This window comes from Neolamprologus multifasciatus, chromosome 22 (genome assembly GCF_963576455.1).
Source record: "Neolamprologus multifasciatus chromosome 22, fNeoMul1.2, whole genome shotgun sequence".
Taxonomy (NCBI): Eukaryota; Metazoa; Chordata; class Actinopteri; order Cichliformes; family Cichlidae; genus Neolamprologus; species Neolamprologus multifasciatus.
The window spans coordinates 34,707,091-34,719,290 of NC_140459.1; the positions used below are offsets into that span (position 1 = coordinate 34,707,091).

General features: G+C 45.3%; 1 protein-coding gene across 5 annotated transcripts in view; it reads left to right on the forward strand.

Moving 5' to 3' along the window:
- thrb (thyroid hormone receptor beta) overlaps positions 1-12,200 on the forward strand; it is a 126,821-nt gene that overhangs the window by 53,794 nt on the left and 60,827 nt on the right. The gene's annotated exons all lie outside the window — the stretch shown is intronic.

Genomic DNA, 12,200 nt, shown 5'->3' on the forward strand with positions numbered 1-12,200 from the left:
ACTTGACCAACACTGACCACCACAGCACAAAATACATGATTTTAACAGATTGTCAACTGACAACTTTGAATTTAGCACAAACCGGCTTCTGTACAGCGATACAGCTCATTATAAAACAACTAAAACTAAACTGTTTTCATACCCAACAACGTGTTGTAATCTAAAACTAAAGCTAACTTAGTTAATGCCATACTTTAGAATGAAGCAGAGACTCCTGTAGGGCTTGTATCCTCATGTGAATAACCACAAAACAGCTCCAGGTTTAAAATTAACATATTTCTAAGAACTAGGCTGAAGTACAAAGGTGTAGTATCTACAGTGGGATAAAGTTGATGACTCGTACCAAGAAGCTATGGGTTGTTAAAGGTAGTTGACAAAGAGAGGGGATGATTAGTAAGGCTTTGTGCCAGTAAAGACCATTGAAGTGTTTGCTTTGAGACACATCGAAGTCAGAAGCACACGATCGGCTGCCAGAGGAAGCAGCAACACATTTATTGGCATTTAGTCACTTTGGTGAAGGAGCAGCTGTTATAGGCCAGTGCATGCAGGACAAGACAACAACAACAAAACAGCTTCGTTACACCACATTCGTCAAGTACATCTATGACTCAGGCTGGAGGTTATCAATGTGAGGACCGTTTTCTGTTGGTCAAAAGTACAGATTTCATGTTGACATTAAAGTCAAACGTGACCTATATACAATATTTGTACAGCATTAGAACAGCAGGGCAAAGTTGAATAAAAGGCTCGTTTACAGGTCTGTGTAGTAAACTGTCTGTCCTGACCTTGAGGCAAAGACTGGTTAGTGGCAGCTGTCCATTCCTGCATGTGTCCCTGACAAAGTCTTTCTTGTAACTGTAACGATTGTCTCCAGACAAGAGCACAGAGATCTGATGTAGTCGTGAAGGACCAGCATTAACTGTACAGCCTGAAAATAACGTGCAGATCTTCCAGGGTTTAAAGTACACAGTTCATCCTGACATCATCGCTTTCACATACTTGTATGTGATGAGACTGGATACTGAATGTTTTGTCTGGGTGTGTGTGCGAGCTGTTGCGCCCCAAATGCATGTGAAGTTGTGGAGAGTTATAGCTAAATGTGTGCGTACACATGTGCTTCCTAAAATCTGGCAGGGCTCCTAGAAAAAGCAGGGGTTGTGTTTGTGTGATATCCAGGTTTCTGCCCCAGAGACATGGAAACGACCCAATCAGAGGAGGAGCTGTGGAGAAAATCGTAGGCTGACCATTACTGACCTATTTGCAGTCAGGCAGGCTTTGGCACTCGTCGAACACAAGTCAAACCAACACTTTGTGAATGACTCGTAGAGGTTCTTTACTTTAGTTTTAGCTCGGCCTTCTCCCCATGAACCTTAAACTGACTCGTTTTACTTTTTTCTCTGTGTTTACGTGTCTGTTTGATTTGTGGTGCCTGAGATGCTCCACCAAGCATCCACCGCCATGAAAAAACAGCTTGTTTATCCAGTTCGTTGGTACGGGAAGGTTGCCACCCATCTTACTTATTAGCTTACCGTTTCTCTATTCTGTCCCTGCCTGTCTTTCCAACCCGGTGTGGGCTCTCCTATAGGTGTCTCCGTTTAGTGCTTCGATCACTTCCTACTCTTTGCTTGTTCTAGATGAATGGGGAAGGGCTGGGCAACATTTTTCTTAGCGGCTGGTTGAAGCAAAAGGTCACACATTAAAAAACCCAAAACAAATAGAAGCTGCAGAGCATAATGGTCAGCGACTGGAGCCTGGAGTAGGGCTGCTCAATTAATCGAATTCTAATCTCGATTACGATCTTTCAACGATCATTAAAAATGACTGAGCCCATTATTAGCCCCTCCCTCATGCTTCACTCTCGCTCTGCTCCGTGTGGCAAATCGAGCGCACCTCTCTGCATTTCGAACACGCGTCACAACAATTAAGAGCAGCGGTCTCCAACCTTTTTTGCGCCACGGACCGGTTTATGCCCGACAATATTTTCACGGACCGGCCTTTAAGGTGTCGGATAAATACAACAAAATAAAACTAGTACCGGTACCGAAAAAAGAAGATTTATTCATAACACACGTGAAAAGACCCAGGAAAACCGAGTAAACGATAAAAACGATAACAAAATAACGCTGAAAACCAATAAAAACCCTGAAAACTATACATTTCACACCTGAGCCTCAACTCTTGCGGCCCGGTACCAAACGACTCACGGACCGGTACCGGTCCGAGGCCCGGGGGTTGGGGACCGCTGATTAAGAGGACCGAGGGAAGCTCGGAAAGCTCAGCAGAAGTTATTTGGAGAGGAGAGTGATGCTGTTGGTTGAAAAGAGGTAAAAAACTTGAGTGGTGTGGAAACATTATGGGTTCAGAGTCAGACGTGGATCAAGTAGACACAGTGTGTAAACTTAGCTACAGTGTCGTAGCTGCACCACAGAGCAACACTGCAAAGTTCACTAAACATAGATGTTTACATTTATTTCTTATATTGCAAACATTTGCACTGTTATCAGTATTTGCATTATTTTATATTATTTTTTATCTTTAAAGTCATTATTCAACATTGTTATTGTTAAATAAATATCGTCAAATAATGGTGATTATCATTTTTGCCATAATCGAGCAGCCCTAGCCTGGATGATGGTGGAGTTAGCAGAGATTTTCCTTCTACAGTGCAAAGTCATACATGGCATTTGGTTCATTGCTGATTGGCCATAGGTGTCGTGTCTTTGTGTTAGCGCTGCAGTAGATTGGCCTCCTTTCCGGGGTCTGTCTTGCCATTTGCCCGGCGATGCCTTGGGTAGGCGCCGTCCTTCTTGCTACTCTGATAAATGTTTAGTTTTCCTTGTATGATCGCAGGCTTAGACTTGTTCCACAGAGCATTTCTGGCCCTTGGACCCTGTTTTTCTTACCCATGTGTTTTATAACGTGGGTCAAAGTGCAGCATGTTCTGTGAACAGACTTTGAGCTGATATTACTGGTTGTCTTTGCTCTTACATAAAACAATTACAGAATGAAAGGAGCTAAAAAAAACAGGTCAGCAGTTCGAGTCCTAAGGTCTTCAAATCAGATTTTTTCTGCACACAAATAACAGCAGAAGTTTTTGTTTGTTTGAGGACTTTATTGTTGTTTATCAGCAGAAATAATGTTTTCTAATGTACATTGTGTTCATATAATGAAAAAAACATGCTCTCCTCATGTTTTTGTGTTGGGTAGATTCCCAGACTTCACGCTGGCTGTAAGCTAACTGTGACTGTAAGCTATGCTGTCACATGCTTGCAGTTATTTATGCTTTAGCTTTTGGTCCTGTGGTTGTTTTGCACTGATAGTTCTGCATAAACTGCCAACAGGATCTCATTTTATGAACAAACACAGACTGTTCATGTCCGTGATGGTCCGTCTACCAAGACTAGCTCAGATTAAAAGGTTGACAGGACATATAACCTGTTAACAAAGGTGCAGTTTGTTATTAGTAATCTGACCTTAAACGTTCACCATATAACCCAGTACGTGTTTTCCATCAGCAACAATTTACCGAGTTAGAGCGGAGCGAGTATGTTCTGTTACTGGGAAGAAACGTTTGTTCCCATTCCAGAGCTGCTGTTGAACCCCGACAGCTCAGCGTTTCCTCTGGATAAATCTAATCTGTGTAGAAGAAGACTCAACATTACTTCCCACCACATCGGACGAATCCAGTGAATGATTGTGCGACTCAAACATTATTCTAACGTGTTTCAGATGTTCCTGAGTAACTTTCGTCTCTGACCTGTACCTGGTACCAGTAGGCAGCAGGATCCTTTCCCATATTTCCATGGATCTGAAAGAATGAATCCAATTTTCTTTCTTCCACAGTACGTCCACATTTCTCCACTGAAGCGTTTTGTTTCCGTTTCAGAAACCACGCCAGCCTTCGTCTCTGACAGCTCTGTGACGTATCATTGTTGGCAGTATGTACATGTTACAGTATTGAATGATGGTTACATACTGAGGGTTTGAACAAACGTCTCATATACTGTGTTTCTGAGTAAACAGCACTAAGAAAAGAAACTTCAGCCAGTCTAAAAATGCTGCAAACACAGTGAAAAAGTCATTAAGCTTTCAATGCCTCACTACGAGTTTCATCTTCTTCTTCTTAAATATTGCAGACAGGCTGTCAAATACACTGCACTCTGTATTTTGTGTTTGATTGTCTTGCTGTGGTCTGTTGCAGACAGCGTTGTCTGTGTCAACTTTTGTAACCACACTCGGTGCTGCTTTTGTTCTCCAGCCGGTGTGTTTGTTGCTCTCTAACACACGGTCACATGGTCTCATTTTTATTCCTTTTCTAAGCTCGGTGTGCTCTGCTACCGAAATGTGACACTAATTCATTTAGAGTACATCAGTACTGTATTTATGTAATTTGGTACAATCAAACGTATGAGGCTGGTTACCCATCGTATTGCTTGAACACACAGACTGTGACAGACATTACAGCTGATTTGTAATGCCGATGAGAAATATGTTGAAGACATGCAAAAAGTCATATGGACCAATATCTGTGCAGAGGTGGGATTAAAAACTGACACGCCCCCGTGTGTGTCTGTGTATTAAGGACGTCCACACACCTTCCTGCAACATTTGGTGCGCCCCGTCCTTTCTGACGACCCACCTGCCAGATTTTCTTTCAACAGCTGCATTAAATGATCCAACAGATGGTTTAATGGTAGATAATGGCACAAATACCAGTAACCTGACTGACTCACATCTTAGTATCAGTCTTAAATACTCTCCATCCCAAATTTTGAATTTGGGTGTTATTTCAGTGTGCTATCTTAAACAAAACAAGAAACACAGAGTACATGCTGACAGTACTACTTGGTGCTACAACAGGGCTTTGCATTCGTGAAAACTGTGGATCTTCTATACACAACCCAATGGATCGTTGACACGTTGTGCAGCTGTGCGTTGTGTCCAGCTACTCTGTATATCCAGTCTCAAGGAAGACTGTGTGGTGATGGTGAGGACATCCTGAGCGATGTGACCAATCATAGCTGTGGAGATTAGCTCTGTGTGTTTAACTCCTGCTTTCTGTTTAAATCGATGTAGTTAAAGCTAATCCTGGCTGTCAGTGATAAACTAGTTCTTTACTTTGTGTTGACGTATTTTTTTTAAGCTAACAATAACAAGTACTTGAGTACTTGAGGCGCTGCTTCAAGTGCAACAACTTCAGGGCGCGGAGCCTTATTCACACAGTTTATTTAGACATGTAATTAAATGTAGTCAAATAGATACATAGAAACTGATACACCAGACATATTAAACTGCTTATTTTTATACTCTGTATAATTTCCATCCATCCATCTTCATCCGCTTTATCCGAGGCCGGGTCACGGGGGCAGCAGCCTAAGCAAAGAGGCCCAGACCTCCCTCTCCCCAGCCACCTCCTCCAGCTTATCCGGGGGAACACCAAGGCGTTCCCAGGCCAGCCGAGAGATATAATCTCTCCAGCATGTCCTGGGTCTGCCCCGGGGCCTCCTCCCGGTGGGACATGCCTGGAACACCTCACCCAGGAGGCGCCCAGGAGGCATCCTTGTCAGATGCCCGAACCACCTCAGCTGGCTCCTTTCGATGTGGAGCAGCAGCGGCTCTACTCTGAGCCCCTCCCAGATGGCCGAACTTCTCACCCTATCTCTAAGGGAGAGGCCAGCCACCCTTCGGAGGAAGCTCATTTCTGCCGCTTGTATCCGCGATCTCGTCCTTTCGGTCACTACCCACAGCTCGTGGCCATAGGTGAGGGTAGGGACGTAGATCGACCGGTAAATTGAGAGCTTCGCTTTTACACTCAGCTCCCTCTTCACCACGACGGACCGGTGCAGCGTCTGCATCACTGCAGCCGCAGCCCCAATCCGTCTGTCGATCTCCGGCTCCCTTCTCCCATCACTCGCGAACAAGACCCCGAGATACTTGAACTCCTCCACTTGGGGCAGGAACTCATCCCCGACCTGGAGTGGGCACTCCGCCCTTTTCCGGCTGAGAACCATGGCCTCAGATTTGGAGGTGCTGATCCTCATTCCCACTGCTTCTCACTCGGCTGCGAACCGTTCCAGTGCGAGCTGGAGGCCCTCACCCGATGAAGCCAACAGAACCACATCATCCGCAAAAAGCAGAGATGAGATTCTGAGGCCACCAAAGCGAAAGCCCTCCGCCACTTGGCTGCGCCTAGAAATCCTGTCCATAAAAATTATGAACAGAACCGGTGACAAAGGGCAGCCCTGGCGGAGCCCATCACCCACCGGGAACGAGTCCGACTTATTGCCGGCAATGCGAACCAAGCTCTTGCAACGGTTGTATAGGGATCGAATGGCCCGTAGCAATGGGCCAGACACCCCATACTCCCGCAACACCTCCCACAGGACACCCCGAGGGACACGGTCGAATGCCTTCTCCAAGTCCACAAAACACATGTAGACTGGTTGGGCAAACTCCCATGCACCCTCAAGTATCCTCGAGAGGATGAAGAGCTGGTCCAGTGTTCCGTGACCAGGACGAAAACCGCATTGTTCCTCCTGCATCAGAGGTTCGACTAGCGGACGAACTCTCCTTTCCAGCACCCTGGCATAGACTTTCCCAGGGAGGCTGAGTGACTCTGTATAATTTTTACATCAAAAAAGAAGCTCCAAGTCTCACAGGCCTACAGACAGGCAGGAAACAGCAGAACAAACGCTGTATTCTCCAACCAGTTGGTGATGTTTGCTGGGAGTCGCTGTGAATAAACAGTTTGCTGAAGCCTCACTCACACAGGCCTAGAGACTGGTCAGTGACCCACTGGAAACCAGTGGCTGCAACCAAACATAAAAGGTGCACCTTTTACTTTGAAGGCGAACTTTCTTGTGTTTGCGGCGGGCACACTAGCACAAATGGCGACTTCCAGGCAAACAGCAGGCGCCTGCAGCAGGGGCTGTCGGGAGATTGCTGACCGTTCTCTAGGCCGGTGTGTCTGAGGCATGATCAGCTGAAGAAGCATTAAATGAAAAGCTCCCATGATTAGCTGAGTGAAAACAGGTTAAAATAATTGGTTCAGTGGGTAACCGATATGTCATTTCCCATTTGCAGGTCGTGATCAAGCCAAAAAACATCAAAACGCAAATTTGGATCCATTTGTCCCAACCAGACTGAACCGTATTCTTAGCTGTTAATGATACAAAGGTAACGTTGTTAACACTGTCACTGCACTGAGCTGCAGACATACATCCTTTGAATCAACAGAAAAATAATTCACACTTCTATGTCAGTGCGCGCACAACTCCTCCATCTCACGTAGCAACATCCAGCGTATGCTGCTGTGTCGGAGCTGTGGAGCTGGACTGTTAAAGGCCAGCGGCAGGACCGAAAAGAGCGAGCTGGCACACAAGGTCAATGTTAACAACACTGCCGGGTAAAACAGTGTAAACAAGGTTCGACGGACAGTGTAAAAGAGGCTAAATGTTTAAAAGATACGATCAGCAGCTGTAGGACAATCAGTTCATCAGATCCTGCTTTTTACACCACGGTACCTGCGTGTCTTTGGCATCTTATGACGTTATTACATGTAATAAGATCAAACTGTATGCAGAAATCGATGTAAACAGATAAAACTAATCAAATTCAGTGCAAAGTAAAATCTGGAAGTTAATTATTCATTTTTTGGTCTTTCATTAATTTATCCATTCTTATTATTTTATACATGTATTCCCGTGTGGATAGTAGTTCTGTCCGGTCTAAAGAGACCTGCTCTGTGTTTGGGGTGAATCGTTTGACACTGGGTACTTTATCCGAGTGGGGTGATCGTGGCTCAAGAGTTGGGAGTTCGTCTTGTAATCAGAAGGTTGCCGGTTCGAGCCCCGGCTTGGACAGTCTCGGTCGTTGTGTCCTTGGGCAAGACACTTCACCCGTTGCCTACTGGTGGTGGTCAGAGGGCCCGGTGGCGCCAGTGTCCGGCAGCCTCGCCTCTGTCAGTGTGGCTACAATGTAGCTGCCATCACCAGTGTGTGAATGGGTGGATGACTGGTTGTGTAAAGCGCTTTGGGGTCCTTAGGGACTAGAAAAGCGCTATACAAATACAGGCCATTTACCATTTAACTGTCTTTAGGTGCCAGACAGAAAAAAGACACGAGGCTGAAGGAGATACAGATCAAACTGTGGCTTATACGTCTAAGTGGAGATCCTCTGTGTGTGAAGCCCTTTAAGTGGTATGGTAGAAATAATCTAGGTAATTGTTCATATTTAGGGAGTAGCAGAAGCAGTAGTTCATTCCAAATGATATATTTGTGCTTAGTTTATCCCGTCCTTCACTAATCCAGTATCTTGCACCCCCTCTCATCTCGTCTCCCATCCTTCCTCTGCAGCTTTCTCTCGCTCTTTTCTTCCTTTCTCCCTCCATTGTGAGCAGCTTACTGCAGTATCCTTAAAGTCCCTTGCTTATGTCCTTAGTTGTCCTCTCGTACCCAGCCTGCACTGGAGTGATCTGGAGCTCTGTCAGCTCAAGATGGGTGTGCACTTTGATGTTGGAGAGAGGATTGTGTGGCGGGTAGATGCTACGATGTTGCTTTATATATTCCTTTCAATAGTTTCCCTTAGCGGCAACTGCTGTCATCAATTTGAAAAGGACTCTTTCCTTCCCTCCTTTTCCCCATTCTGGCCCCTCAGTGTCCACGAGGCTGAAAAAATGGGGCGAAAAAAACACGCTATTGCTGCAAACAGTCTGCATGCAGGGGTATTGTCCTGACGCGACCCGCGCTCGCTCACAGAGGCAGCAGCGAGCTCGAAGGGAGGCGTCTGTGTGTGAGTGCACGTGTGTGAGTGCACGTGTGTGAGTGCACGTGTGTGAGTGCATGTGTGTGAGTGCACGTGGGGCTTTCAGCAGGCAAACTGATGCATGACATGCTTGCCTGCATATATTTTTAGCATGTCCATGTCTTAGTGTGTGCACTCCATCCACACACTGTCTCCTCTGGAGCTGTAGATATTAGTACTGACTGATACTGGCCTCTTCTTGGTATTATAATTATGTCACTATGTGCAGATATCAAACCTATTTTTCGAGAGCATAATGCAGAAATTGGTCACACCATGGTTCTTACATCACAGTGACTCCAACTCCAGGTTTACAGTGTTCTCAGTACTTAATGTAGGACAATCGCATGTTGGTAGACATGGTGTAAGAAGGCTGCGGGGCTCTCGGTGAGTCCATCCAGATATGTCATCGAACTGGGATCCGGAAAGTTTGAGGGCTGGGTTGATGAGCTGCTCTCTATGTTGTGTTTGTTCCTGGAGTGTCTGGACTTTTAGCAGATTGCTGCGCTCTTATGAGCTGCCACAATATTAGGAACCAGTTTTAGTGCCGTCAGTGTTGGTGCATGTTCACTTGCTGGTTTGTTCAGGGTGACCAGCCTAACTCACTGTGGTTCTCGCTGCTTGATTGGGTCTCTCATTGGCCCATGACTCTCTCGCTGTCCATTCAGAGTTCCTATAAGGTTTATGTGTCTTCATTCTTAATCAGATTACTGCGTCTCTGTGGTTCCCATTCTTCATCCGTTACCACAGTTTAAATATGTAGAGCTGGTTTAGTCGCCTTCAACTCCTTTTGTTATTGTTTGTTCGTTTTTCTTGTTGTAAAAAGTCTTTTCGGGGCTTTTATTGAGCTGTTGAATATAATGATGAGTTTTGCTTCTAGAGTTTGTACTGAGCGCATCTTTTTTCCCTTTATCTTTAAAATATTTCAAAGGTCATTTAATTCAGCGGTCTCCAATCCCCGGGCCACGGACCGGTACTGGGCCGTGAGAGTTGAGGCTCGGGTGTGAAATTGATGGTTTTCAGGGTTTTTATCGTTAACTGGGTTCCCCTGGGTCTTTCCCGTGTTGTGGTTGTGTCTTATTTTGAAAGAAATACTTACGCATTACCATAGCGACCAGAGAGCATTAAGGGGCAGAGAGGAGGATGTTACTCTCAATGTCGTTGGTGCATTTCAGGAGGACGCTGCTAATAAAGTTACACAATTACTCACTGAATTTGCGTTTATTGTTATATTTACAAATATATATATAATATAATATATATCTACCAGTTTGTGTCGTATTTATCCGCCACGCCTTAAACCCCGGTCCGTGAAAATACTGTCTGACATGAAACCGTCTGTGGAGCGACAAAGGTTGGGGGCCGCTGATCAAAATTGGTTCAGAAAAGTTGTGTAGGCGTCCTGATTGTCCAGTATGTCTCTGGTCTGTAAACTGGTTTGTGGTAATGTTGCATAACATGACATTCAGAAACAGGACACTGCAGAGTAGATCCCGGTCTTCTGTAAAGCACAGTGCCGGAGTCTGCGAGCTAATAGTGAAGGAACTGAGCACTCGGTACTCATCAGGCTGTAAGCATAAAGTTTCGACTTGGGATCAACCCTACCACCTACTGGTGTTGGCCAGAGGGGCCGATGGCGCGATATGGCAGCCTCGCTTCTGTCAGTCTGCCCCAGAGCAGCTGTGGCTACGACTGTAGCTGCCTCCACCAGTGTGTGGATGTGAGAGTGAATGAATAGTGGCATTGTAAAGTGCTTTGGGTGCCTAGAAAAGCGCTTTATAAATGCAATCCATTATCAATGGAGGATCAACAGATGTGCCCATCCAGATGTTTAACCATTCACAACCGTTACAGCTCATCAAACCCTCGTTGACTTTTCTCTGCAGGCCCAGAGAGAAGGTCACTCTTATCTCACTTTTCTTCTCTGTAAACCTTTCACGCATTTAACTCATGAAGATGACTAACAGCAAAAGGCAAAAGTGGATGTTGAAATGTGCGTCACATCTCAAATATAACTCCGATCACTATGGAAACTGAGCGTATCGTCTAGGGTCCCCCCCCCCTCAGTCACACTCACACACCTTCTTGTCATGTCTTTGCTTCTCCAAGACACACACACACACACACACACACACACACACACACACACTTCTGACTAACAACAGATGGCCCTCGGTCCACAAACACTTGTTTGTTGAACATATTTTGGAAGCAGAATTCTCTGGGCCCATATGTACACAGACGCTATAACTGTAGTTGTAGCTTCAAGTTTCACAAAGTAGAGCAATTTCATACAAACAATATATATTTTATATTTTATTCTTACTACACCACAAAGACCAGTCCAAGAGGACTACAGGTCACATGAGGCACAGCTGAAGTCCAAACACGCTGTAGGCTCCACCCGGCTGAGGTCATCAACACGACGTTTGTAATAAAGCTGAACAAATCCAGTCGGGAGCCTAAGTCTGAAGCTTTGGATTGAACTGCAGTTTTACATTCTTACAGATGTACACAGGAGAGTAACTCTGCAGACCTGACCTTCTCCACAGCAGGTTATCTTTGAGATGAACACAGAAAATGAACACCTACCTACCAGTCAGTGTAGACGTTTTAGAGACAGTCTAATGTTGATGTCTTTCGGTCCTCCTCAGCACCCAGCTGGGCGGCCAGCACGGCGAAGCCCTCGATGCACCGCCATGAGCCATTTTTAAATGGGTTTCTCCTTCTTCACCTGCCCAGGAAACATTCTGGCGTCAGTATCCTTACAAACGTGGCGCTAAAGACTGAATGACCAGAGTATTCCTGTGGCCAACTACTGGATCAATGGATCAATGTAAAATGAGTAAAATTAGAATTATAATCCAGCAGTAATGACACCACCTGGTTCAATCAGTGACCACTAAGATCAATAGTAGCATCACTGTGTGCCAGAACAATGTCAGACTCTCTGCCCAGTTTGACCAGTGACGACACGTGTAGCCGCAGGTCATCCTTCAACAGCTTTCTGTCTAGAAAACAATGTGAGCTTCACAGATAACTTTCCTCAGTATGGCTGTGAGAAAGAAGCCGTGTCTGCTTATATCAGCCGACGTAACCAAATATCAGCAAAAACACATTTACACACACAAAGAATAAGTTTCAACAGCAGCGCAGAGCCAAACAATAACATGTGCATGATTGAACCTGCTGTGAACAGTCGTATTTGTCCTATAGTTGCAATAAGACGTGTGTCCTCGAAGCACAGCATCAGTCTTCACTCTGGATTATCAACCAGCCAAAGACGCAGCCGTGGCTGTAATTCATTTTACACTCAGCTTTGTTCACCGTAGCTATTGTTTGTCTGCCTGTACTCAGAGTTTCTGAGGCCTACATTTCATTAGCTCCAACAGGTATAT